Below are 26,700 nucleotides of genomic sequence, written 5' to 3' on the forward strand. Positions count from 1 at the left end.
GGAGGAATATATAAACTGAATGTCTCCTAACCATTTCCATGCATGAAGGAACCAAGCTTGCTTTTATGACCCCTGTGCTTGTGGCAACTCTAAGCAAGTAATCTCACATTGATTTCCAGTTGCCAACCAAGGCTAAGATTCTTGTAAAAATTCACTAGAATCTGTTAGATTCTGTTCTCAGCCTGTATGTTTAACTCACATTTATGTCCCAGTACTGAATCACATCCACATATCAACGACAGCCTCCACACTAGAATTATATTGTTGGAAGCAAGCACAGGTGGTTTTTACTTGCAGCTTGATGGACTTTTGTCTTTTATTTTTAATGAAATATGGATCAGAGTTATTTTTTAAATTGCAAATGTCTTTATATTAGAATACACAATATTTTTGTTTCTGATATGATCAATATCTAGTTCTTGTCACTGTTCACAGGATTATGTTTCTTTCCTCAACCCAGAATGTAATTCTCAGAAAAGAATCTCCTCCCTCCCAGTACATATTTTTGAAGAGCAAAGATATTTTTAGACTAGCTTGCACAACAGATTATTGTTTTGTTATCTTAAGGGAAAAAGGGAGAGAGAGAGAGAGAGAGAGAGAGAGAAAGAAAGAAACTATTTTCTAAGCTAAAATTATTTCTGCCTTATTTCTGTGAAGCAGAAAACCTTGGATATGGTAAGTCTGCTGCATGATTTTCTGCCAGTGCTGAACAAAATGATCTCTGATGGCAGAGGATACATTTATTTCCACCAATCAATGGGAAGAAAAATTGGGAAGAAAAGTTTTTCTTTTTATGTTTCTATTCTTTTGGAGATCCAAATTCAGATTTGAGGTATCAGTCATATTATTCTAAATAATATTTTTCTTAACCTATCTGTTTGTACCAATAGACTCTCCAATCAAATATCCAAATAACACTAGTTTCACTCTTCATGCCAGTAATTTTCTTCTGAATAAAACATTAAATCTGAACTAAAAAAAATAGATTTTTTTTCAGTAAGCAGTATCAGTGATAATGAAAGGAAAGAGTTGGGTACAGTACTTGGCACTCTTTGAGCTTGATGGTTTTCTTGCAGGGCTTTTTATTACCAGGCTAAGTAATATCAATGTGAGGGAAAGTGAGTGCTGACTTTTTATACACAACAGCTTGCTCCACCAGTCTTGGTGGGGTTATGGCATCATTTAGGTGTTGTTTCTTTCCTGATTGGTTACTTGGAAGTGGGCTGCTAGAGACCATGAATTCTAGGCTGTTGGCCTCCTTCCAAGGCTTTGTCTATGGAGAGTCTCAGTCATCCAGATCATGATTGTCCCAAAAGTGCTTTTCAAAAGGCAATTGGACTTTGTTTTTTCCTTAAAGATGTTTTGCTTCTCATCCAAGAAACTTCTTCAGTTCTGACTGAATGGTGCGAATTGGAAGGATTTATATTCTTTGCAGGCATCTGATCATTAGCACTCTGAAGATCGGTCATTAGCTCTCTGAGAGTCGTTGAAGCCATTTGGGGGTTTATTTGTACCCTCACAGTCACCTGAATCAGAGTGCAAATGAGTCTGGAACCTTTTTGGTTGTGTTGAGAGAAGGCTGTTCAATTTTAACATAGATGGCCTCTTTTACCCTTCTCTCAAACAACTGGTTCTCTGTCCAGAATGTGGACTTTGCTGTCTTCAAAAGAGTGACCTTTTTTTATCAAATGCAGATGGACTGATGAATCTTGTCCTGATGGGTTTGTTTTCCTATGCTGTGCCATGCATTTGTGAAGTTGTTATTCTGTTCCTCCAATGTACAGATCTGCACATGTCTCACTGTACTGTACTTGTATATATCACATTACTTAGTTTGTGTATGTGTGTTGTATCTTTGGGGTGGACAAGCTTTTCTGCCTTAATGTATTCTTGGGTTTAAAGAGTGCATGTATGTTGTTTTGGCTGAAAATCCTCCTGAACTTTTCAGATATTCCTGCAACATATGGAATGAGGTTGCTTCATTTGTTGTTCTCTTCTTTGTCTGTTATGGAGGAGCTCCCGAGTCATTTTCTGGATTTGGTGAAGGCCCAGTTGGTATGGCCACCAGTTCTGAGGGCTTCCTTGATATGTTTTATCCCTCTTTGCTGGTAGGCAAAGCTTCAGCCTGGTGATGTAGGATTCTGATCATTCCCATTTTGTGCTCCAGTCAGTGGTGAAAATGAAAATGTAAATATTGTTCTGTGTGTATGGGTTTTCTGTAAACTTCAATATTAAGGCTTCTGTCTTCCTTAATGTGCACTGCAAGTCCAGAAAGGCCAAACTGTTTTCCTTAACATTTTCCCATGTGAATTTGATGTATCTGTCCACCAAGTTGATATGTTTGGTGAAGTCTTCCACTTCCTGTGTTTTGATCTTGACCCAAGTTATCGTCTATATACCTATACCAGTGAGTGAGTGGAATTCTTGCGAAGGAGTTTAGGGCTTTGGTTTCTACCTCTTCCATGTAGAGATTGGTCACAATGGGGGACACAGGTGAACTCAGGGCATCACCATGTTTTTGTCTTTACATTTCAAGCAGAGGTTCAGCATGGCACATATGTGGTCTGGGCTGAGGTTAATTCTGTCACCTAATGTGTTGTCTTGTGGCAATCATTTCTTTATTACCATGATGGCTTCAGTTGTTGGAATGCAGGTGAACAGTGAAGTCACATCATAAGAAATCACAGTCTCATCCAGATCTAGTTTTAAAACTAAGAGAGGATCACTCGTTTGAAAGAGGGGTAAAAGAGGCTATCTGTGTTAAAGCTGAACAGACCTCTCTCAACAGAGGGAGAGGGATATGATATCACCTTCCTCCTATCTATAACACTGTCCTATCAGCAGTTCCAAGAAGATTCCACATCCATTTGCACTCTGATTCAGGTGACCCTGAAGGTACAGATAGTCCCCCAAATGGCAATTCTTAGAGAGCTAATATGGATCTTCAGAGTACTAACAACCAAATAACTGCAAATAATATAAATCCTCCCGTTCTCCACCATTCAATCAGAACTGAAGAAGCTTCTTAGATGAGAGGCTAATCGTCTACAAGGAAAAAAAAACTAAGGAAGTCCAGTTGTCTTTTGAAATGCACATTTGGGACTTCCTAGGCCTTGGATTTTATTTTTTAAATTGCATATAAATGGAGTTTCTCTGTGCATTTATCGATGGCCAATTTGTCTAAATACAAACTTCCAGGAATTCCTTAGCATTTTTGGATTTGGTGAGTTGGGTGGAGAGAGAGAGGAATTGGCTTAAGGTTACCCAGCTGGCTTTCATGGCTAAGGGGAGACTTGAACTCATGGTCTCCTGTTTTCTAGCCAGTGCTTTAACCAATAGACCAAACTGGCTCTCAAACATTACTGCCAGACTCTCCCAAACTTAACTAGACAGTAGACTCTAATGTCCCAAATACTAAACTTTCCCAAACTTAGCCACTAGACTAGATTCAACCTGGTTACATTGGCTGTGTTGCAGTGGATTGTGTAATCAAGCGTTTTTGATGAAATTGCATGGCTATATGTTGTGTTGAAAATGTTGCATAAATGGTCTGTTTCCTCTTTTTAATCTTTCAGATTACTGCAGAGTGTTCATCTGAATAATATTTTTACACAGTTTTTCTTGTAAGCAGTTGGGTTGTGGGTTTGGTAGTAAAGCATTTGATAGATATTGCTGCTTCTAGATGTTACATGAGTTTGGATTTGAATCCTGAGAGTGGTAATTCTATGTGTGTTTCTCTGATTAACATTTGTCCTTTGAACTGAAATTAGGTGGTGGGGCAAAGGTCAATGAATTCCATGAATCCGGGAATTTCAATCTTAGTTTATTTTGTTAGGATAGGTATATTCTGTAGTAATGCTGTAATGGATTCTATTGATAATTCTGGATCTATGGATGTGAAGAGTCTTGTGACATCAAGTGAAACTATAACTTCATTCTGTTCTGCTTAGGTCCTTGATTTTCTGAAGGTACTATAATGATGACTTGGCAAGAGTATTTGATCCCAGGTTTTTTTTTTTTTTTAGTAAGATCTGCAGTTATGTTGTATGTTGGACCGCTGGTAGTGATATAGCTGAACAAAGTGGTATGTTGGGTTTGTATTAATGTTGCATATTATTTTGAAAGACAGTTTTAAAAATTAAATACATAATGAGTCATTCTAAAAATTGTCTCATATCAATTCAGGCTCTTGGTGACATTAGAGAGAGCCTTTTGTTCTATGGATGCTGAAGAATTATAAATTCCCAGTAGTCAGTTAGCATGATTAAGAGCAAAAGATGTTGGGACATGTAATTCAATAACATCTGGAGAGACAAAGGTCCTCTAATTTTGAACAATGCTAAGATCTCCAGTATTTTCGGGGAAAGCCCTCTCCACGTTTACCTTAGGCTACAGCTCCTGAACTAAAGTTTTCTTTCTTCAAATATTTACTGATAAGAAAAATACAGAGTAGTTGCACAAGATATTTTGATGGATCAGAAATGTAATGTGATAACAAGCAGGGCTGGAGATGAAGAACTAGATCAGGGCCGAAGCAAGCAGGTAGGTATATGAATAAACTGCCAAAAAAGCTACCAAGACAATTTGTAGTCAAGGTAGGAGCTGGGGCATTTATAACCAAAAACATTTCTAGGCAGGAAAAACAAATAGGCTGCTGTTCCATAACTAGAAAGAATGTGTGTCTGGGCATCCTCTTCTTTATAGACTTGGGATCTTATTTCCAAGAATATAGTGAAGCACCAATGAATAAGGAAACTCCTGCCCTGAATTCCAACTTATCTTTAGAGTGCTGTCCTTTATTTCCATATATATTGTCATGTAACACAACTGAGGGTTCTTAGATGTATCAGAAATACCACAATACTTGAGGGAAGATGGTGAGGGTGTCTTTATTCTTTTTAAGCTACATATATGCTACATGGGGTTATGGGCTACATTTCATCTAATCTCTTTTTATAACCAATAAATTTCATGAAAGTATCTGCAAAGTCCTCTAAAGAACAAACATTCTTACCACTTTTAGCTAGATTAGCTACTAATTTTAAATTTAATTAGGAAATGAGAAAGTACAGTTAGGATTTATATTAATAATTTTATATGCTGGTTAGTGTGACAATTTAACTGATTGAAGAAATTTTTTATAGCTTTAAGGTGACCAACATGGGCACTGTTAGAAATTTAACTTCATACAAGTATTTTTTTATGATATGTCTCATGTTTAATAAGATGACACTTAGGTTCATGTCCCCATTATTTTTAACCTAGCACACTGTCAGTTGAGGAAGAGAAAGAAAAAAGGAACATCTTTAGAAAAGGAAATCTTTTCTTACAGCATTAAAACCTCTACCCACCTGAGGCAAAAAATGAAAGGGAACTATTATATTTATCTTTAATAACTCAGTGCTTTTAAGAATACCAAAAGACCCTGGCACATCATAAGGTACACATTATAGCATATGTTTTGACGACTACAGTAGCTTCAGATTGTACAGAAGAACAACTTGAAAAAGAAACCCCTGTGGTCAGTGGGGGTTTTTTCAAGCTGAAGCACAAAACCACATTACTGTGTTGTAAGTTACCTGTTGATTAGCACACCACCTGCTTTAGTGTCTTAATCCATATGACTGTGCTTTTCAACACAGAGACACTATTCAAACTCAAGCAGCTGCTTATTTGATTGGAAAACATTTTCAGTTCTTTTCAAAATCTTTACCTATTTCCTGTTCTTTATCAGGGTTTTGTTCCCTCTGCATAAAAGTCCTTTTTTCAAATTGAATTGACTGCACTTTCTTTAGAATTAGTTATGCTGTAAGGAGGAGGTTTACTGCAAAGGCTCACTTAAGAATTCTTTTGCATTTAGTTTATATGGAGAAACAAAGCATGAATATTTTTAAAAACCCTGGGCCCCTGATCCACAGAATTCTCCCCTCTTTTTATTTCAAAATAATCTAATTTCTGCTAGTATCTTGAAAGTAATTCTAGAGAGTTGTCTTTGAGAAAAAACTGGAACAGACTTGATTTTGATTATTTGTGTGCTGCCCTTGATAGTCTACATTATTTTCAGGGCAAACAGGACTAAAATTCTCCTCAAGACATTCGTTTTGTCACAACTACATACTGTAATTATTAGTATTATAATGAATTCAGTATATTGAATATAGTCAGACAGTCTAAAATATGGGAATATAAGATTTCACTGATAACTTTCTATTGTCTCCTTATGCATCAGCATCTTTTAAACATCTTTTAGTTTTTTTGCTTGTCTTTAGGTTTAAAACTCAAGGCCATTACTGGTACTCCTCACTTATTAATCATTCATTCAGCATCTGTTCTAATTTATGACAGTGCTGAAAAAATAACTTTTGGCCTCTTTACAATCATTGCATTATCTTTCAATCACACAATTGCCATTACAGTCAGCTCTCCTATGCTTGACCTCTGTTTTTTTTTTTTTTTCCTCTCTCATTTCCATGGAGCTGAAGGATTGGGGAGAAGGGGATTTCAAGAGAAGGGGCGTTGTCTTACCTGAACGCCTTTTCTCAGCAGGATGATGTAGAGTCCAATGGTTGGGTTCTATGACAGACTTCCTGCCCGGCAGACTGGGTAAAAACTTTGGCCACACCCTTCCCTTGGGCGTGACCCCAGTTTTGACTTAGGCGAGAATTGTTTGTTGGATTCGATACGGTAGCTCCTTGTCCAATACCTGCCTAGACCTAATACCTGGGTGGGCTTGGACTCTACATCATCCTGCTGAGAAAAGGCGTTCAGGTAAGACAACGCCCCTTCTCCAGCAGGATGGCTGTAGAGTCCAATGGTTGGGACATACCAAAGCCCTCATGTCCCCCTGGGAGGGAGAGTCTAGGCCCCTGAATCCTGAGCAGGTACAACTTGCTGTAGCACTCTTCTACCAAAGGCAGCATCCGCTGCGGCAAAGGAGTCTAAACGGTAATGCCTAATGAATACGGAGGGAGAAGACCAAGTCGCGGCCTTGCAAATTTCTTCCACCGATGCTTGTGTGGACCACGCAGCCAATGTGGCTGCGCTGCGTGTTGAATGGGCAGTCACGTGCGGGGGCACTGGTAGTGTCTGCGAGACGTAGACTTGGGCTATACAGGCTCTGATCCACCTACCTATGGTAGAAGATGATACCTTCTTTCCCATAGCTGATGGTTGGAAGGAAACAAATAATGCTTCCGTTTTATGGAAGGACGAAGTGCGCTTTACGTAGAAGCACGACGCTCTACGTACATCCAGCTTGTGCCATCTCTGTTCTAGTCTATGTCTGGGTTTTGGGCAGAAATCAGAAGGATCAGTTCCTGAGATCTGTGGAAGATGCTGTTTACCTTTGGAATGAATGCAGGGTCTGGTCTAAGAATGACCTTGTCCTTGAAGAAGGTGCAGAGATCCTTCCTCACTGACAGTGCGGCTAGTTCCGAGATTCTTCTCGCCGAAGTAATAACCACTAGAAAGGCTACCTTTAACGATAGGTGATACAGAGAACATGAGTCAAGAGGCTCAAAGGGTGCTAATGTCAAAGCTTGAAGAACTTTGGGCAAGTTCCATGACGGGTACCTGTGTATAACAGGAGGTTTAGTATTGGCCGCACCCTTCAAAAAGGCGCTAATCGCTGGATGTTGTGCCAGAGATGTTAAGTTGTCACAGGAAAGTACAGTTGAAAGGGCCGATACCTGTCTACGAATAGTGCTGACTGATAGGCCCTTATTAAGTCCTTCCAATAGGTAATCTAGAATATTGGGAATAGATACTGAGGTTGGATCTAGGTGAAGTGGGACGCACCACCTGCAAAAACCTTTCCATGTAGCATCGTAGATCCTGTTTGTCGAAGGTCGTCTTGATGCTTGTATGATCGATATCACCCCTGAGGAATAGGATTGCTTGGCTAAACTTTGCCGCTCAAATGCCAAGCGGCTAGTTGTAGCCACTGAGGATCTGGATGTAAAAGCTTATCCTGACTGAGTATTACTCGGTCCGGGGGAATCCTCCACGGGGGTGATATTGAAAGATCCACGAGGTCGGCAAACCACGGGCGCCGTGGCCAATGTGGAGCAATCAAGATTACTTCTGCACCTTCCAGGATCAACTTGCATATGGTTGCCGGTATTAATGGCAGCGGTGGAAAGGCGTACAGAAGTTGCGCCGGCCACCGACACCTGAGAGCGTCCGTTCCCTCCGATCCCGGAGTCGGGAATCTGGAGAAGAACCTGGGGAGCTGAGTGTTCTTGGGAGTGGCAAATAGGTCCAGATGCGATTGTCCGAACCTCCGGGAGATCTCCTCGAACAGAGCCGGATCCAGACGCCATTCCGACTGATCCACCTTGGCTCTGCTCAGGGAGTCTGCCTGGGTATTTGTCTCCCCTGAGATGTGTTCCGCTCTGATGGAACTCACATTTGCCTCTGCCCACCGAGCCAGAGCTGATGCCTCCTGCATTAGTTCTGAGGATCGTGTTCCTCCCTCCTTGTTGACATGGGCCTTGCCTGCTACGTTGTCTGTTAGAACGAGAACGTGTCTTCTCGTTACTATGTGGGAGAATTGATGTAGAGCCAGGTGAATGGCCCGAAGCTCCAGCCAATTGATGTTGTGAGTGAGGTCCTCCTGATTCCACTGGCCCTGCGCTATCTGAGTTCCCAGATGTGCTCTCCATCCGAATAGGCTCGCGTCTGTGGTGAGCGTGATCCGGTTCGGCTCCCTGAATATACTCCCCTTGAGCATCCTGGGGAATATCCACCAATTCAATGATTTCAGTACATTTTTTGGTACCAAGACCCTCCTGCTGGAGGTACTGAGGCTCCTCCTCTGATATGGGAGGAGGAACCACTGCAACTCCCTTGAGTGGAGTCTTGCCCATGGGACAATGCCCATGCAAGATATCATCTTTCCCAGGAGCTTCGAGAGTTGTATCAAAGGTACTCTCTTGTCTTTCTGAATTTGATGAGCCAGCTTGGAGATGCTGCTTCGACGTTCCTGGGAAAGATATACCCTGCACTGGGACGAGTCTATCACCGCTCCCAGATGCTGTAGCTTCCTTGAGGGAGTGAGATGGCTCTTTTCTACATTGACTGAGAATCCGTGTTCTTGTAGAACGCGGATTGTGGTCTGGAGGTCTACTTTTGCTTGCTCCTGTGAGCTGGATTGAATCAATATGTCGTCCAGATAAAACTGTACACGCACCGGCATCAGCCTGAGGTGGGCCGCTATTACTGCTAGAATTTTGGTAAATACCCTTGGGGCTGAGGATAGCCCGAAGGGTAGTGCCCTGTATTGGTAATGCCGGTGTGCGTAGGTAAATCTGAGGAATTTTCGGTATTTGGGGTGGATGGGAATATGCAGGTACGCCTCCGTGAGATCTATTGAGGACAGGAGGTCGCCCTTCCTGACACTGGTTAGGATGGATTTCAGGGACTGCATTTTGAACCTCCTGTAATTTACGTAATAATTCAGGCCCTTTAGGTCCAATATTGCTCTCCACCCTCCTGATGGTTTTGGTATCACAAAGAGGATGGAATAAAATCCTCTTCCTTCCTCTTCCTTTGGTACCCTTTCTATGGCCTGAATTGACAAGAGGTGTGCTATGGCCAAGGTTATCAGCCTTGCCTTGTGTGCCTTTTTGGAGATGGGACATCTGATGAATCGGTTTGGTGGGGGAGAACAAAAGTCTAAGGTCAGGCCATGCCTGATTGTCTCCAAGACCCAGGCGTCGGTAGTGGTCTGCTCCCAGACCTCGATGAAATTCCTTAACCAACCTCCTATGGGAGTGTCCTGTCTGGCGTCACTTGGCGCGTTTAAAGGGTCGGCCTCCCGATCCTCTAAAGGGACGCCTGGACTGAAACTGGCCTCTGGCTCCCCTGTTTGGGCGATCCTGGGAACGATCCTGTCTTGAATAGAAGGATCGTGAGCCTCTAGACCAGTCCCAGGATTGCCCTGGCTGAAAGGGCTGTGCCCAGTCCCAGGAGTTGCCTGGGCGGAAACTTTGCCTCCGGAATTCTTGACTGCCTCTCCTGTCCAATTTCTTTGATGGATGGACTAGAATCTTCCTTTTGTCCCTACTCTCGCTTACATGTGGATCCAGGATGGATCCAAACAAAAATGACCCACTGTACTTGGACATCGAAAGACTCCACTTGGCCTTCAGATCTGTCTTCCAATTTTTAAGCCACAGTAGTCTGCGAGAGGCCACTGTGGCCGCAATGGATCTTGCCGCATACTTGGTTGCATGAAGTGAGGCGTCAGCCATAAATTGTGAGGCCGCCAGTATCTTGGCCAAAGTTTGGTGAGCTCTGACCTGATCTGGAGGTACAGTGGTTTGTAGCTCGCGAAGCCACATTATGCACGCCCTGGCGAAGAATGATGATGATGTTGCTGCCTTGGCCGCCCAGGCTGCGGCCATGTGGGAACGACGGAGGGAGTGCTCAAATTTCTTTTCCTCTGGTTTCAAGGCCTCCGCCATGTCCCCTGGAATCGCAGAAGTAGAAAATAATGAGATCAAGGGACTATCTATTGCAGGGACATCAACATGCCCGAAAAGGAAGGAGAAACATTGAATAGTTTCCTTTCCACGCTACTAGGTGCTGGTGGTGTTGCTAGGGAATCCCATTGCTCCTCTACCGTGGTGCAGAAAACCTCAGGACAAGGAATGTACTTGTCCTGTGGAACTTTCTTGGCAAAGAGAGGGTTTGCCTCTTTGCTAGTAGAAGGAGTTTCCTCCTGAACTGAGGTCAAATTGACCATAGAGACTGCCTTTATCAGAAGTGATTTTAGAAGCGCTGGATCAAAGAGGCCAGCGCTCGTTGCCTGCTCAGGGGCGGTGCCCTCATCCTCCGAGAGGGGCATATCAGACATGTCTAGGTCTAATAAATCTCCCTCTCCAATTTGAGAGGAAGTCCCAGAAATGTTTGTAGTCGGAGCCTTGCTTCGTCCCTTAAGGGATGGCTGAAAGGCTACTTGGCCCTTAGAAGCCATCAACTGGGAAAAGGCATCCTGCATGAATGCCTGAAATTGTGCAGACCATATGTCCTCCTGAGCTCTGTCCGTGGACGCAGCCATAATGGGAGTATGGTCTGGTGACGAGTCAGGTAAAGAAGAGTGGGAGGAGTCCAACTGTTCGGTTTCCCCCAGAGGAGACCAAGTCCTGAGAACCTCCTGGGGGGTAGGTTCTACAATAGGGGCCACCAATGGGGCAGGGGAAACCATTCTTGCCCCATTGGAACTGGTTTTCTGGGCCCTGGCAAATTGTCTCTCTAAAGCCAATGTCTCCTCGAGGCCTCTCGCTCAGCTGTTTTGGATGGGCCCCTTTGAGTCAGGTGCTTTGTTTTAGCCTTCTTCTTCCCCCCCACCTCAGATTCTGAGGCTCTGCGTTTTTGTTGTTGTTGTGGGGGGGGGCGATTGGGGGCCCTGCGTAGCTGAATACGAGACATTGTCTGCCACTGTGGTCAGGTATCCCAAGTAGGCAATACCTGGAGTGGGGAATGAATAGTACGCAGATTGGTTGCAGATAATTGAGGCCTGGAAGGCCTATCCTGCACAGAATAAACAATGGCCGGACAGACAGGTCCCTTTGTAAGGAAGGATCCTGTGGGGCAGTGACTAAAGGTCACCTTGTAGAACAGTGGAACAATTCAAATTTTCCTCCCTCTCCTTCACCAGGGGCCCTTGCAACGGCCTGGATAGAATGCAAATGGTTTGCTGGTGCTGTGAGAATGAATTCCCCAATCTGTGGCTGTAAAGACAGACACCGGGTGTTCTGGTAACTCTTTTCTACCTCTCCCTCTGTCTCTCTATTCCACGCTCCTGTGGAAAAAACCTTTTCAAGTATATGAGCCCCTAAACTGGAGGCTATAAGAGTCCACCCGAAATGGAGGCTAGAGGAGATACAACCCAAAATGGAGTCTGTGTGAAGGCCACGCCTTCTGTTAACAGCCAAAGAGAGCCACGAGTCTCAAAATGGTGGTGGCTCCAACGGTCGTTGCTTTGGCTGAGGAGGCTTTGGGGGGGGGAGAAGCTAGGTGCTTTCACGATCCCCCCGAAACAGACCGCTCTTTCCCGGGCAATTTGGTGAATCACGGGTTAAATTAAGCCCGGCCGTTAAGTACTGGAAGGTTTGCCGTCTGCTGGCAACCTTCCAAACCTTGGCGCCGCTGTTCTGAATAGCCCTGGGGCCTAGTGCTGCACGCCTCAGCTGATCCGGGAGATAAGGGCCGCCGACGCTCCCTATGCCTCCGCTGCCTCTCGCCGCTTCGCTCTGTGATTTTTTTTTTTTTTTTTTTTACGATACTCTCACCACAACTCAAAGCGACGCCTGCAGGAACGGCGATCTGACGGCTGCTCAGAGCCCCGAGCTGAATGGAAAAAAACGCCCCCCTGTGAGTTTTTCTACCTAATTGAAATTTTGGCAGAGAGAAGAGGGCTTTAAAACTAATTGTAATCCTTTTTGTCAGGAGCTAATTTTCTAGCTGCTAACGGGCTTTGAGACTGAGTCAAAACTGGGGTCACGCCCAAGGGAAGGGTGTGGCCAAAGTTTTTACCCAGTCTGCCGGGCAGGAAGGCTGTCATAGAACCCAACCATTGGACTCTACAGCCATCCTGCTGGAGAATAAGCTATTTACTCTTCTTCACATTGAAGTAATGCAGTCACACTGGCAGCAGAAAAGGGTCAAACAAAGGAGTGACTGCCTACAGAAATCACTTGCTATTTTTTTCTTGAGGGTTCCAAAGGGCAAAAGAGTGGTTAGAAGGCAAACAAAAGTCAAAAGCATCTTTATTATAATTTATTTATTCTTTATTATAATTCTTAGATAGACACTATGCCCAATCACCTATAAGGCACTGGTATATAATCCAAGGCTTTAAAATTAAATGAGACCCTTTTCAAGCCTTGAGCATAGTTTCCAAAGCCTTTGTAAATGTTGCAAACAAATCCAGTTTTTAATGTGACAAAGACCTTTAAGAATGGGGAATAATGGCATAGTGCATTTCTTTAAGTTAAAACAAAATTATATCAAATTTCATTAATAGCTTGTCCTATCTAGTTTTGGAGTCAGGCCTCATAGTATTTTCCTCCTAAAGTATGATGCTGTTGTGGTAAGAATATTTCCCATCACATTCCTCATCACCACTTATTATATTAAATACTATAGTATTATTAGGAGCTTAATGAGAAACAAAGTTTCTTCTTTAGACTAGAGAATCAATGCCAAGTTGATTGTTATTATTAAATGTGCACTGTGCTTTACCAATTGCAAGAAATGTTTACAACTTATAATTCAGTACAGAAAAAAACATGGAAAAAGAAGAAAGCAGAAAAATAGAAATAAAGAGAGAAACAGGACTTTGGTTATTCCTGGAATTATTTAATATTAACTTGAAATTAAGTGTGTGTTTACAACAGGGGTGTCAAACTGCCAGCCCACGGGCTGGTTTCATCATACCGGGGCCGCGCCCACCCCATTGCCGGCAATGGCGAAAAAGCTCCGATATGTCGCACGACGTCACGTGACATCGCGAGTTTGACATGCCTGGTTTAGAACTACAAAACTTAGGGAGACTTAATCCTTAAATGGAAGTCTGACTATATAGATGAAAGCAATGTTCTTACACATGCACAAACATTCACACACACACACACACAGTGTTTTTGATAATGAGCTTAAAAATATTTACTATAATCGTACACCAAAGTTATCCTAAGCATCCTGCAGTCTCAAAGCTTTCTGCATAGAAAAAGACTCAAGATCTGAGAATAATTTAAGGTTTCAAGTAAACCAAAAACAGCATACACAGAATATCATAGATAGGAAATTGGAAGTTTTTGCCACAAAGAGCCAGGAATAATTGCCACTTCTTTTATGTAATTCTATTAGAATGACTAAAATCTTCTGAATCCTACTTTTTTTTCTTTCAAGTAGAGAGCTTGACTTTCTTTGCTTTTTCTTTGTAATTTGTGATGTGTTGCAATCTTGGGATTTTACCTAATTCAGGCTCTAAATCAGCGGACAGCCTACACCTCTGTCTTCTCAGGGGCACTGTCTTCTGCTAATTCCCCAGGGACAGGCTGAGGCTCATTCTGTTGATGCTTTTCAGTTTCTGATCTCTGAAGGCTTAGACCAGTGTTTCTCAACCTTGACAATTTTACGGCATGTGGACTTCAACTCCCAGAATTCCACAGCCAGCAATGCTGGCTGTGGAATTCTGGAAGTTGAAGTCCACATGCCTTAAAATTGTCAAGGTTGAGAAACACTGGCTTAGATTGATCATAATAAGCAAAGGGAGAAGAAAGGAATAAGGCAGAAGTGTACAGCTTGAGCTCTCAAGGCCCCCAAGGACTTCTAAAGGTTGATTGCAAGTGGATTGAAAAGGAAAGTTATAACACACATGGCTAGAAACTAATCATGTTACCTAATATCTGCTTTAATTAATCTTAAAAGCAAATGAAGTAACATTTAGTTTTTTTTACTTTGCTCTATCCTTTAATTTTTTGGAGTGCAGTATGAGAATATGAAGAGCAACAGTCAGCCCTTTGGGCAGAAAAATGTTATGCAACCCGAATGTAAATCAGTACAAAGAGGCAGTATGAGAGAGCACACCTCTTTTATGCAAGCTAAAAGTGTGCTGCTGGGACACCTTATAATTATTTCAGATTTCTGTGATATCTGTGTGGGCCGACCTTGTCTGTTGATCCAGATACTGGGAAACCTGTTTGATGATTTCTTTCATCACAACAGTGCAGCCATTTTCCTTTGTGAATTAAGTCATGTACCTGTGCATTATCCAGTTACTTTCTCAGCTTCAGTTGTCTTCTAATAAAAGCTCCAGCTGGAGCTTCATTTTCCAATGTTTTGTATTTTAAAAATATAAAAAATAACAATTGACAGTGAAGAGATCAGATGTATAGCAAGAATTTACTTTCCTGGGATCATAGAGTGATCTAAATAGGGAGGGGATGCAGTCCAGAAATAAAACATCACAGCAACAATGAGCATGAATTGAGTATGGAAAAGCAAGGACATCAGCCTGGCAACTAAATGCAGATTAGTCCACACTATCATGTTTCTACCCATGGCTCTGAAAGTTGGACCATGGAGGAAAATCAATTTGTTTGAGTTTAGCATTGAACAAGGCTCCTGAGCATTTTCTGGACAGCAAAGGTTACAAACAAGTAACAACTGGAACATATAAAACCAGACATATCACTGGAAGGCAACATCACAAAATTCTTATCATGTGACTTATTTTGGCCATGTCACATAATCAAGCTTACTGGAAAAGACAATGTTAAGAGACCAATTCCATTGAATCACCAAAACTCTGACAGGACTGAATGAACAGCATCATTGTATTAGCTTAAGTTGTTTTTTCTGTAACTATTATCAATTTTGTCTGACATTTTAAAAATAATGATTCAAGCATGAAATATAATCTTAGCCTCTTTGTCTTTACTTACAGGAACAAAGTGTACTAATATTTAACTCAATCAAAGCCAAATGTGTGTGCACAATAGATATTTAACAGAATAACAGAGTTGGAAGGGACCTTGGAGGTCTTGTAGTCCAAGCTCCTACTCAAGCAGGAAACCTTGTATCATTTCAGATAAATAGTTGTCTTCTTAAAATCCTCCAGTGTTGGAGCATTCACAATTTCTGGGGGCAAGTCATTCCACTGATTAATTGTTCTAACTGTGAGGAAATTTCTCCTTCATTCTAGGTTGGTTCTCATCCCATTCTTCATCCCATCATATTACAGGCAGGGGTCTATTGGAATACAGAAATGTAGACAACCACTAGATGGCAGCAGAGTCTGCCTTTCATTAACTGTTAATAGAAACACCCTTCTTCATGCAAATTTAATTCACAATGAGAACTACTTAAACATTTCAGTAAAAAGTTTATAACCAGACCTACCAGTTTTCAGTTTCATGTTTTATTTTGCAATAAGTATAGTGAAAATCCAACACTGTGATACTTCAGAATGGGCTACAGTTTATCTAATTAATGTGATTTGACGTCGCCTGTCTTAAGAAGCTGGTGGGTCACAATAAACTACTACATTCAGGGTGTAAAAGTATCATGCTAAGCCATTATGTTCTGTTACATTTGTTTTGCACACTTTAACAGATAGAGGAATTGATGAATCAGACATTAGGGCTATCCAGCACTTAGATTTTGATTCCCAAAAATGTGCTGGGGGCATGAACTTAATACCTGACTGCAGCTGTGCTTTCTAATCTACTGGGATCACAAAGTTGTGTGGCACTGCTGCTTTAAGGAGCTGTAGGCAGGTGCTCTGTTTATGCACCTGCTGCTCTGAAGCATCTCTTTGGAACTAAATCAGAAACACCCACAGCCTAATAAACATACATTATAATTGTGCTTGTGCCTTTGTAAATAATCTGATTCTTGTACCCTTTCAGTAAAGTATACCTATTCAGCAGTAATTTCCTCACTGAAGAAAATGGGCTCACATCCAGAGAATGCAGGTAGCAGTCTTAATTTCCTTTTTTTTTTGGACGAAGCCAGAGTTTTTCCCTATGCTAAAAGGATGCATTCCAACAGACGTCATGCAACCACCAACAAGAAACCTTTCAAATCAGGAATTCTTGATATGTAAATAAAAGAGCTGCTATGTTGCTATGGAAAAGAACATCTTCATGAACAGTAAAAACAAAAACCCAACTTCCCTGAAATTACAGCATTATTTTTTTCAAAAAAAGATACATCATAGTCTTGATACAATATGCATTTCATTTAATTTCCATCATTTTAAAGTTTAACTATGGAGCTAATTTCCAAGCACAGATACATGCTATATATACTTAGCTTTCAAATTCACTTTTCCTGAAGATGTAAAATTACAGGAAAGTGTTATCATCATGAATAAACAGTGTGATGCTTTTTGCTTGGCTGCTTCCACCAGTATGCATGGTTGAACAAACCTGAATATCTCTGTTTATGTTAGGTGTTATGCGGGAAGCAGGAAGTTTGATTTATTTATGTTCCTTGTAAGAAACAAAATTCACAATGTTCTTGCCCAAATACTTTAGTCTTCATTTACCTCAGACCCTCTAATAATCTATCTTCTCTAGTACAGATTACCTTTTTCATGCTAATAGTTGAAAACAATCATTTCAGTGACTTAATCCTGAAGTCTTTTGTCAAGTAGTCAGGTCTTGGAATAAATGGATCCCAGGATGCTCTGTTTATACCAGCTGCCAGATCATCCATTATTAAAATGTAATGACCTGATACCAGCAATTTTAAGTTACAGAGTTAAGCTTAGCAACAAAGCTAACTGTAACTTCTTTTTAATTTATCTTGCCTTGCAATCTATTATCATTTTGTAATCTCACCCTTTATCTGCAACCACCTTTTTCTGCTTTAAAGTTAAAGGAATTTTGTTTGCATTTCTACTGCATGTTAGCTTATATTTGCTATAAAACAAAAAGCTTATTTGGACTATTTGAAAATACAACTTTAATGTTCTGTTTAGTGACATTTCAGATTCATACCTCATGAGAACAGGATAATGCCAATAAACATTTAGTATTATATACTGTACACATAATCTTCAATTTATGACCAGTTGCTTAACAACTGTTTAACATTATGAAGGACTCAAAAAAAGTTACTTACAACCTGTCCTCAAAGTTACAACTGTGCACCAGCCCCATGGTCACTTGACTGCATTTTGGGCACTTGGCAACTGGTTTGAATTTGCGATTGCAAAGACCACAATTTGGATAAGCTGGATTTAGACTTATAACAATTCACTTAATGACCAAGGTGACTTGTGTAACAATCATTGTAAAAACAGTCATTAAATTGCATCCGGTCATGTGGTGACTTGACTTATGACCACAATGGCTTATGACCAAAATTCTATGCCTCATTGTGGTAATAAATTGAGGATTACCTGTATTGTTTTTTCAAGAATGGTAACAAGACTCCCCACTCCCCCATGGGATACTATCTCATTATGCTTACTAGACTGAAATGCACTGTGGAAAACCCTAACTTTTAGGATGTTTTTTAATGTAACCAAAACATATATACTAATTTTTGTGAAATTTCTCCACATATACATTATTTTTCATTGAACTTTCTACCTGAAAATGATGAATAATACTGTAACAGATTTCGTTCTTTACTGACATTGAAGCTGCACAAAATTACTTTGATAAATCATTTTATAAATTATTTCAGTGAGATCTGGCTAATGTAAATTGGATTAAACATATGACACAGGGGCAATGATACTTTCTCATGGCTAACATAGTATGGCTCCTATGAAAGTAATATTCAGAATGGTGCCCAGGAGTTCTCCTTTGATAATGTACCATACAAGTAGTTCTTGATTACAACAGTTTGGTTAGCAACCATTCAAAATTACCACGGCACTGAAAAAAGTGACTTATGATTGTTTTTCACTCTTATGACCACTGCGGTATCCCCATAGTCATGTGATCAAAATTTGGATGGTTGGCAACTGCCATGTATTTATGACAGTTGCAGTGTCCTGGAGTCATGTAATCTGACAAGCGAAGTCAATGGGGAAGCAAGATTCACTTAACAGCCATGTTACTAACTTAACAATTGCAATGATTCAGTTAACAACTGTGGCAAGAAAGGTCGTAAAATGGGACAAAACTCACTTAACATCTACATTAATATCTACATGAATTAATACATTAATACATTAAAATCTATAGACCCCTCATATCCTGGACATAAACTGTTTCAAGTTCTACTCTCAAAATGACACTATAGGGCATTGCACACCAAAAGAACTAGACACAAGGACAGTTTTTTCCCCCTATGCCATCACTCTGCTAAATAACTAATTCCCACCACACTGTCAAACTATCTAGTAAGGCTGTATTACTATTATTCTTCTCATCTTTCCTATTACCTATCTCCTTATCTACTTATGACTATAACTTTGTTGCTTGTATCTTGTGATTTATATTGTTTTATTTAATATCCTAGTATGATTTATGTTGATTGCTTATTTTAGCATCCTATAACTATCACTAAGTGTTATATCTTATGATTTATTATGAATGTATTTTTACAATCACTATGTTCATGATTTATCACTTATTGCTTGTATATACACTGAGAGCTTACGCACCAGAGACAAATTCCTTGTGTCCAATCATACTTGGCCAATAAAGAATTCTATTCTATTAACAAATGTCTCGCTTAGCAACATAAATTTTGGGCTCAATTGTAGTTGTTAAATCAAAGACTACTTGTAAAGAAGCAGGCAACATAAATCCTGAAACAAGTAAGGCCTCTTATGTTAGAAAGCAAGGAGCTATTAAAAGCTTAATTTTATAAACATGATAGGAGTGAAATAAAATAAATAGACCATCTTGTGCATACATGTTTACTGTGTTTTATTTTGCTTTAGAAATTGCTTTATTCTATGGAGTGCTGTTTTTTAAGAATCACACCACCACAAGGATGAAGCATTACAAATCAAATACCCCAGACCAAACAATATGGTACATATGGTGAAACTATTATGCTTTTTGCTAGAATGAATTAGCAGGGTTAAATGTAAGGAGAAAGAATGGTAAAATTCACTATTCTAGCAACTATTAAAAGTTTACTACTTTATTCACCCTATTTACTTCAAATACATCAATATTATATTAATAGTTTTCATTATTCAACAGAGAAAGTTTTGAGTCACAGCACTAAATGGAATAAGAATGGAGTTTTCTACACATACCTGAAGGAAGACTGCCTCATTTAAATTCAAAATGTGATTTATGTCAGCAATATTTGACGTTTCAAAGCAAAAGTGCACATTTTAAGCTAAAAGTTTTAGAATGTAATAAAAAAAGTATTCTTGTCTTACACAATATGCAGAAACTATTGTTGGTTCAGTGATACTCACTCCTTGACCTATCTCAAAGGTGCTTTTTCTAGAGGCACTTGGACTTTCTTGTTTTTCTTTGAAGACATTTCACTTCTCATCCAAGAAGCTTCTTCAGCTCCGTTTGGATGGTGAGGAAAAGCAGTTTTCCAGTTGCCTCTTCAAAAAAGCTTCTTTGGGACAACCATGACCTGGATGACTGAGAATCTCCACAGACACATGTTGACTTATTTCTGTATGATAGCAACATATCTTTACCATATGTAAACAGGTAAGGCAACAGACCATGGATGTAACCAGTGGTAGGATTCAAATATGTGAACATCCGGTTCTCTGTGTGTATGCCACTTCAAGAAGTCCGTTCTGGGCCTGGGCAACAAAAAGTTAGCTACCGGTTCTGCCAGAGTGGTGCGAACCGGCTGAATCCCACCACTGGATGTAACCATAATTTCTGACTTAAAAAACAGAGATACCAACAGTGGGAGCCATAATCTCCCCTACTACAACTGAAAAATAAGGAAAGGCGCCATGACATCTATCCTCCTAGCAGCCAATATCTTACTTGCATACCTTCCCATTTACAGTGGGGACTGATATGGTTGCATGAGGATAATACCCATTCCTCAGGCAACCTTGCTTGTCACCTGCTCTATTATGTTTTAAATATTTATGAATTTGCCATCTAGTTTATTCTACCATTTTATGCAATTTTAGTAGTTGTTTTTTTTCTCTTTCTCTTTGCTTGATTGCACTGATATTTATCTTATAACAGCCTGAGACTAAAGAAAGAATATAAACCAGTGTCTTCATTGTAGCCAGTCTTCTTCTGCAAAGCTTTTATTCAGGTTTAAGAGATCTCAATAAAGCTAATCAAAACATTAGTATTTTTTTTTCTATTTTGTGAATTACATTAAAAAGAACGAAGGCAATGAGCCTACATGTAAGAATGACAATATATATTTATTTGCTTGATTTATATTCTATCCTTCAACGGAGATAATGACAATAATAACAGCAACAAACGTCACGGATAAGTCCTTTTCAAGTCCTATGCATTTAAATGGTATCTAATGAAACTGGATGAAAAAATTCAATTTGCTATCTAAAATAATACATAATACATGCACTGTATAACAAGTGGCCCCTTTAAGTAAGCATTTTGCAAAACCTGATTATCTGACAAAAAATCTCTATTTGGTTGAAAATTATATGCCTGCCTCAACAAGTATAACTTTGAGGCAGCTTTCCCAATATCTTTAGTTGTAGAAGTTTATTTATTTCAACTTCAATGAGTTATAACAGACAGAAATGAAGGCAACATTAGGAAACCAAAAATATGTTTAAAGCAGGAAGTTGACTGACAAATCTCTATCAAGAAAGTATGTGGGCACTTCCACATTGTTTTATTTTTCCCACATTTTCAAAATAGGGGCACATAAAGCTGATAGCCCTTATTTACTGACTGCCTTGTTTCCTCCAGGAACTCACGGTAGCATATTCCTCCCTACTTTTTCCACAACAACTCAATGGGATAGATTGGGCTGAGTGAGAATGACTAGTGCAGTTATACTCTGATCTTTGAAGGTAAAGATGGATTTATATCTGGCTCTCCCATCATAATGTAACACTGATGCAACCATTATGCTACACCAAGTCTCTAATGTGATCATAATTAATTTTTTAGGAACACTGATTTACCTAATTTACTAATTTATCTCCATATTATAAAAACATCTGCCTTACATTATCACTGAAAATGATGCAAAGGCAATGCTGCTTAACTGCATATTACAGCATTATGGCCTATTACATTTTCTGCTGCCAAAGGCTTACAAGTCTTTCAATTATCACCAGACCTTTCCTATCTACTTGAACCTTTCAATCTGGAGGAAAATCATTTTGACTCTTGAAGCCCAATCAGCTCAGAGCCCTATGCTGCACCTCTGCAGCAAATAGTTCCAAGTAGCCTGGCAAATAGCTATTTGCTTTTTTATTTTATTTTAAAGCCATTAGTGCAATTATCAATTAGGCAGGAATAATATGAACCTCAAAATAGGCATACACTTTTCAAGTATATGAAAAGAAAGCAAGTTCTACTAACTTTGTCCTTCTCTGGGCAGTGATGAAATGGCACCTACAGTACAAAAAGAAAACAAATGAATGGGCGGTTTGCATTGGATAGCAAGAGGAGACACTCTCCGGAAACAGGTTGGTATGAGATCATTTTTCTAAAGAGCTTAACAAAACTTTGAGGTGGCATTTCCAAAATCAGATTGTCAACAACATTTCTTCTATTAATCTTCTATTCAAAAAATGCATCTCTGCCAACTAATGGTCTTCCTTATATTTCTCCTTACTGCCTTCTGCAGGTCACAGCTTCAGTCTGAAGTAGCAATCTTTGGACCACCAACCTTACTTTGAAGCATGTGAGGCCTTTTTTTTCAGATATACTGTGGAACATAGGTTCTTCCCTTGCTGTATTAAAGGGCTGACTGTTGGCTCTGGCAACCTAGGAACTGTGCTCACAGAACAATGTGAAAAAAGCTACATGGTTGCCTTTCTCATTTGTTGATGTCTGGTACTATATCTTCAAGCTACCCCCTTGAAAAAGCCAGTGAAACAAGATGAAGACTGGCCAACTAACAGCTGGTGGTTGGATAGTTTACCTCACAAAACAATCCTTGGACTCTTGCCTCTAGATGCATGCATGAGAGCAGAATAATTATAAAAACACTAGGAGCCCAGCCAGACCTAACATTCTGTCATTTCTTTTTCCCACTGCTGCTGTTGAAACAGGCCAGCCTTGAAACAGAAGCTATAGGAAAGATGAATTAAATGAACAACAAAGACTGTCCCAAGAGACCAGGGTATTGCTGCTTCTCCTCTTCAAACAACAGCTCTTAATAGAGGTGAACTTCCTTCAGGTGACACTTTCTTTCAGAATATATCATCATTTGGGCTAAGAATTAGTTTTGACAGGACTGGGCTTCAAAAAAAGAATAATCTTTCCCCTCCCCCATCTCCAGCTTCTTTCTTTGGTATTTTTGTACTTTCTCTAAGGGATCAGCTTTCAATCCAGACATTTTCTTGCAAAAGGATGAAAGGAAGGAAAGAAGAAGAGTGAACGAGTCAAATAAATTTTATTTCTCCTTGGTACGTTGTGCAATTATGATCATGATTCTTCCATTACTGCCATGGACAAATTATAGTACTATTATTTCCAGCTCACTTATAATGGCCAGATGATGACTTGAATTCAGACCTCACAGGGACCACTTCAATTTGGCTCTATGACTCTAGATCCAAAACTCTCATTCCTACTTGTTTCCTACCTTTTTGGAATCCACTCCCCCTATTCTGGAACGTATAGCTCCATGGACTGTATAGCTCTATGTAACCCTAACTAGAGAGCAGATATCAGCATGTTAGCATATCTGGCAGTTATTGGGTTAAATGCTAGGTATGTTGATGGGTCAGTGGGAGGAGTCTCAAAAGGTCATTGGGAGACTTCCTGGACACAAGCCAGGGTGGAATCTCTTTGTCTGAAAGAAGCATGGGCCATTGAATGTCACACAATGAGCTTGAGTCGTAATAAAGATGGTATGGAAGAGAGCATCATACTTTTACCTAAAGAAATGGTCTAGAGAAATGGACAAAGGATGTATTTTTCAGGAGCAACAACCACAGCGTGAATGCAAGTAATCTTTCTGTTAAAATATATTTTTGTTTGTTATGAGATCGTTTCTTTTGAGTTATCTATCTGATTTGATTTAAAGAAGGCGTTTTATATCAGAGTCAGAATAGTAAAAGTATGATGCTCTCTTCCATACCATCTTTACAACGACTCAAGCTCATTGTGTGACATTCGATGGCCCATGCTTCTTTCAGACAAAGAGATTTCACCCTGGCTTGTGTCCAGGAAGTCTCCCAATGACCTTTTGAGACTCCTCCCACTGACCCATCAACATACCTAGCATTTAACCCAATAACTGCCAGATATTCTAACATGCTGATACCTGCTCTCTAGTTAGAGATACATAGAGTTATACAGTCCATGGAGCTATATGTTCCAGAATACCCCCCCCCTTTTTTTTAAAGAAAGATGAATTATAAATGCTGATCTCTCAGGATGAAATGAGAGTTAACAAAAGAAAATGCTATCTACCTAGAGAACAAATAGATTGTCTTTCTGGTTTGTTTGTTTGTTTGTTTTTCCTAGGCCTTGAATGAGAGACACAGGGTGCCATCAAACAGAAGAAACTCCCAGTGTATCGGAAGGCACTGCTTGCCTGACTATTCCACTCTTTATACCTTTCAAATTTTCTGGGAGCAGAGCAAAGTATTGTATGGAGTTCCTTGGAATGAATTGTTTAGCAAGCCTCTGGAGAACACAAAGTTTTTATTTATTATGAATCAATGTTTAATATCCCCAATCCTATGGTTTTTAAAGTTTAAGAATAAATAATCTGCAGAGAAAAGCTTATTTTCTTGACTAGCTGTCAGTCTTTGCTTATGTCCTACAGAGTATGATTATGTTAACTTGACAATCTATCATCATAAATGCTAGAAAAGAATTTAGATCTTAATTTCATGGTATCAGCCAAAGAAGACAAAGCATGCTGTTCTAAAATAAACTACTGGTTTAGCCAATGAAATGAGCCCATACAATATGATATTTCTTTTTGCATTTTAGGAATTTAATCAAAGGCTGACATGAGATTGAAAGATAGGTCAATAGCCTGTAACCTACCTTAGAAACATTTTTATTTGTATATTCCAACAAGCAAGAAAAAAGGGATGGCGCTGTATTTTTTTCAGCACAGTGAGAGAAATAAATGATACAGACTTTAATTATCACATTATCACATAAATGATACAGACTTTAATTATCACATTTTAAATTTTAAAAATGTTAGGCCTAGTTTGAAGCATCCCTGCATACAGGGAGTACCAAGAAAAAAAAAAGCTTGTACATTTTCTTTACAAACTTCTCAAGAGTTCAAATTTCTTCTTCCTCTCACTTCTGTTTTTGCAACAGTGGCCATATTCTTCTTCCAAAGCAGAACTTTACAAACCTGGGAAAAATCATTCCAAACTGATGAACATGTTAATGTTGGCTGAGTCCTCCTAAAGCATTTCTCCTCAATGTCCACTGATCCCACTATGAATGAAGAATCTATGTGCTGCAAAAATGTCATTAAGATTACTGGTCCCATGATTCCTGACCCCTGGTCTTATTAGTGGAAATCAAGAAGGTCCCCACTCCTATGCGGATTAGACTTAGTTTTATCTAGAAACTATCAACAGGTTATATGCCAGAAGCTCCAAGCTGGATCAGAGAATAAAAATATTCTCCCGATATTGTAATTTCAGCAGGAAATTTATAACTGAATTCTCTTCATTAGTACCTAAAATAATGAACTAATACTTCTAAGTAATTCAGTACTTCAAGCCTGAATGTTTTTGGATAATTCATTATATTTGTTAACTGCACAAGCTCTATGTGACACTTCAGTCGGTTTTTTTTTTTTTTTTACTTCTGTGTGGTCCTGCTGCTTCCTAACTTGATAATGCAGATCTATCAAACCTCATGGGAACATTGCATATGGTGAGAAAAAGGCATAGCTGGGAAGCATTTTTCAGAGTGAGAGAAATTCTATCTTCAAGTCTAACTTCAGTGTCTTCCTGATAACAGCCTTTTTCAACATGAAAACAGAACTCTATTCCCCCCCCCCCATGTTAGTTTCTTTACATTGAGAAAAGGTAATCAAATATTTCCAAATGTCAGGATGGTGCATGCCAGCCTTGTATCTCAGGGTAGGGCTATAGTGGCTAACATCTGTTTAACATTATTCAGAGGAAAAGTCCAAAGTGGCTCTTTTTGAAGTTCATAACAGCCAGCTTGGGTTCTTGACAATCTGCCCCCAAAAAATCCTTTTCATGTAAATGTTGTACTTTGATTAAAAAAAAAATGCTTGCTTCTGGCTCTTCCCAAATTTTATATTTTTGGATTACGTAAATCTATGCGTATTTACTCAGAAATAAATCCAGCTGCTTTCCAATAGTGAGTTGTCTTCTTCATTCAACTACTGTAGTAAATTCTGCCATATGACTTTCACCCTACCTTTTCCTATTGACTGTCTTTTGAGGGTGTTACTGAATTTAAAATCAAGGTTTGTGTAAAATTAACTTGTTAGAAGCCAAGCCTGAACTGTGCTTCTCTATTTCTCTCATCAATATTTCACTGCTAATATCCATATTTTGCAAGTAATAGCCTCAGATATTGCCTATTTTTGAATCATTTAAGATGCTTCAAAAATAGTCAGTATCTGCAGGCTATTATTTATGAAATATGGATATTATCCCAATGTCTTCAGCCACCCTCATATTCACTGTCCTGAATTTACATCTAGAAAATGTTGCAGGACATACAGTATTAGAATTCTATATAGAGCTTTGGCTAGGTTTGAAAATAAAGGTATTTCTGTTTTAAAACAAGAGAGCAGAGAACTTGCAGTAGCACATACTATGTGCCAAAGCTTCTTTTTAACAAAATTGAAAAGTATAAAGAGATAACCTTTATTAGTAGTAACAATTTTAGTGTGACAGTTGCTTACTGAGCTTGACAAATGTGATATAATTCAGTTATTTTTTCCTTAATACAGTTAATCAGTAAAAAGTGGGAGAAAAATTCTAACACAAAAATCATGGTGGTGCAGTGGTTAGAATGCAGTATTGCAGGCTAATTCTGCTGACTTCCAGTAGTTCAATCCAGCTCAAGGTTGACTCAGCCTTTAATCTTTCTGAGG

At 39.5% G+C, this 26,700-nt stretch overlaps 1 protein-coding gene and 1 long non-coding RNA gene across 11 annotated transcripts in view; one reads left to right on the forward strand and one right to left on the reverse strand.

Annotated features, from left to right (window-relative positions):
• Positions 1-26,700, reverse strand: part of MGLL (monoglyceride lipase) — a 100,449-nt gene that overhangs the window by 34,507 nt on the left and 39,242 nt on the right. The window lies entirely within an intron of this gene.
• On the forward strand, positions 585-24,966 carry LOC120316509. Of its 5 annotated transcripts, none has more exons than XR_005558978.1 (3): positions 585-675; positions 22,012-22,099; positions 22,261-23,326. It is a non-coding gene; the product is annotated as an uncharacterized LOC120316509 (long non-coding RNA). The 5 variants fall into 5 exon arrangements; XR_005558977.1 differs by lacking the exon at positions 585-675 and adding an exon at positions 24,111-24,966 and having other exon boundaries at positions 19,162-22,099; positions 22,261-23,044; XR_005558981.1 differs by lacking the exon at positions 585-675 and adding an exon at positions 24,111-24,966 and having other exon boundaries at positions 19,162-22,099; positions 22,261-22,815.

This window comes from Crotalus tigris, unplaced genomic scaffold (assembly GCF_016545835.1).
Source record: "Crotalus tigris isolate CLP2741 ecotype Arizona unplaced genomic scaffold, ASM1654583v1 scf7180000019365.206954, whole genome shotgun sequence".
In the NCBI taxonomy this organism is placed as follows: domain Eukaryota; kingdom Metazoa; phylum Chordata; class Lepidosauria; order Squamata; family Viperidae; genus Crotalus; species Crotalus tigris.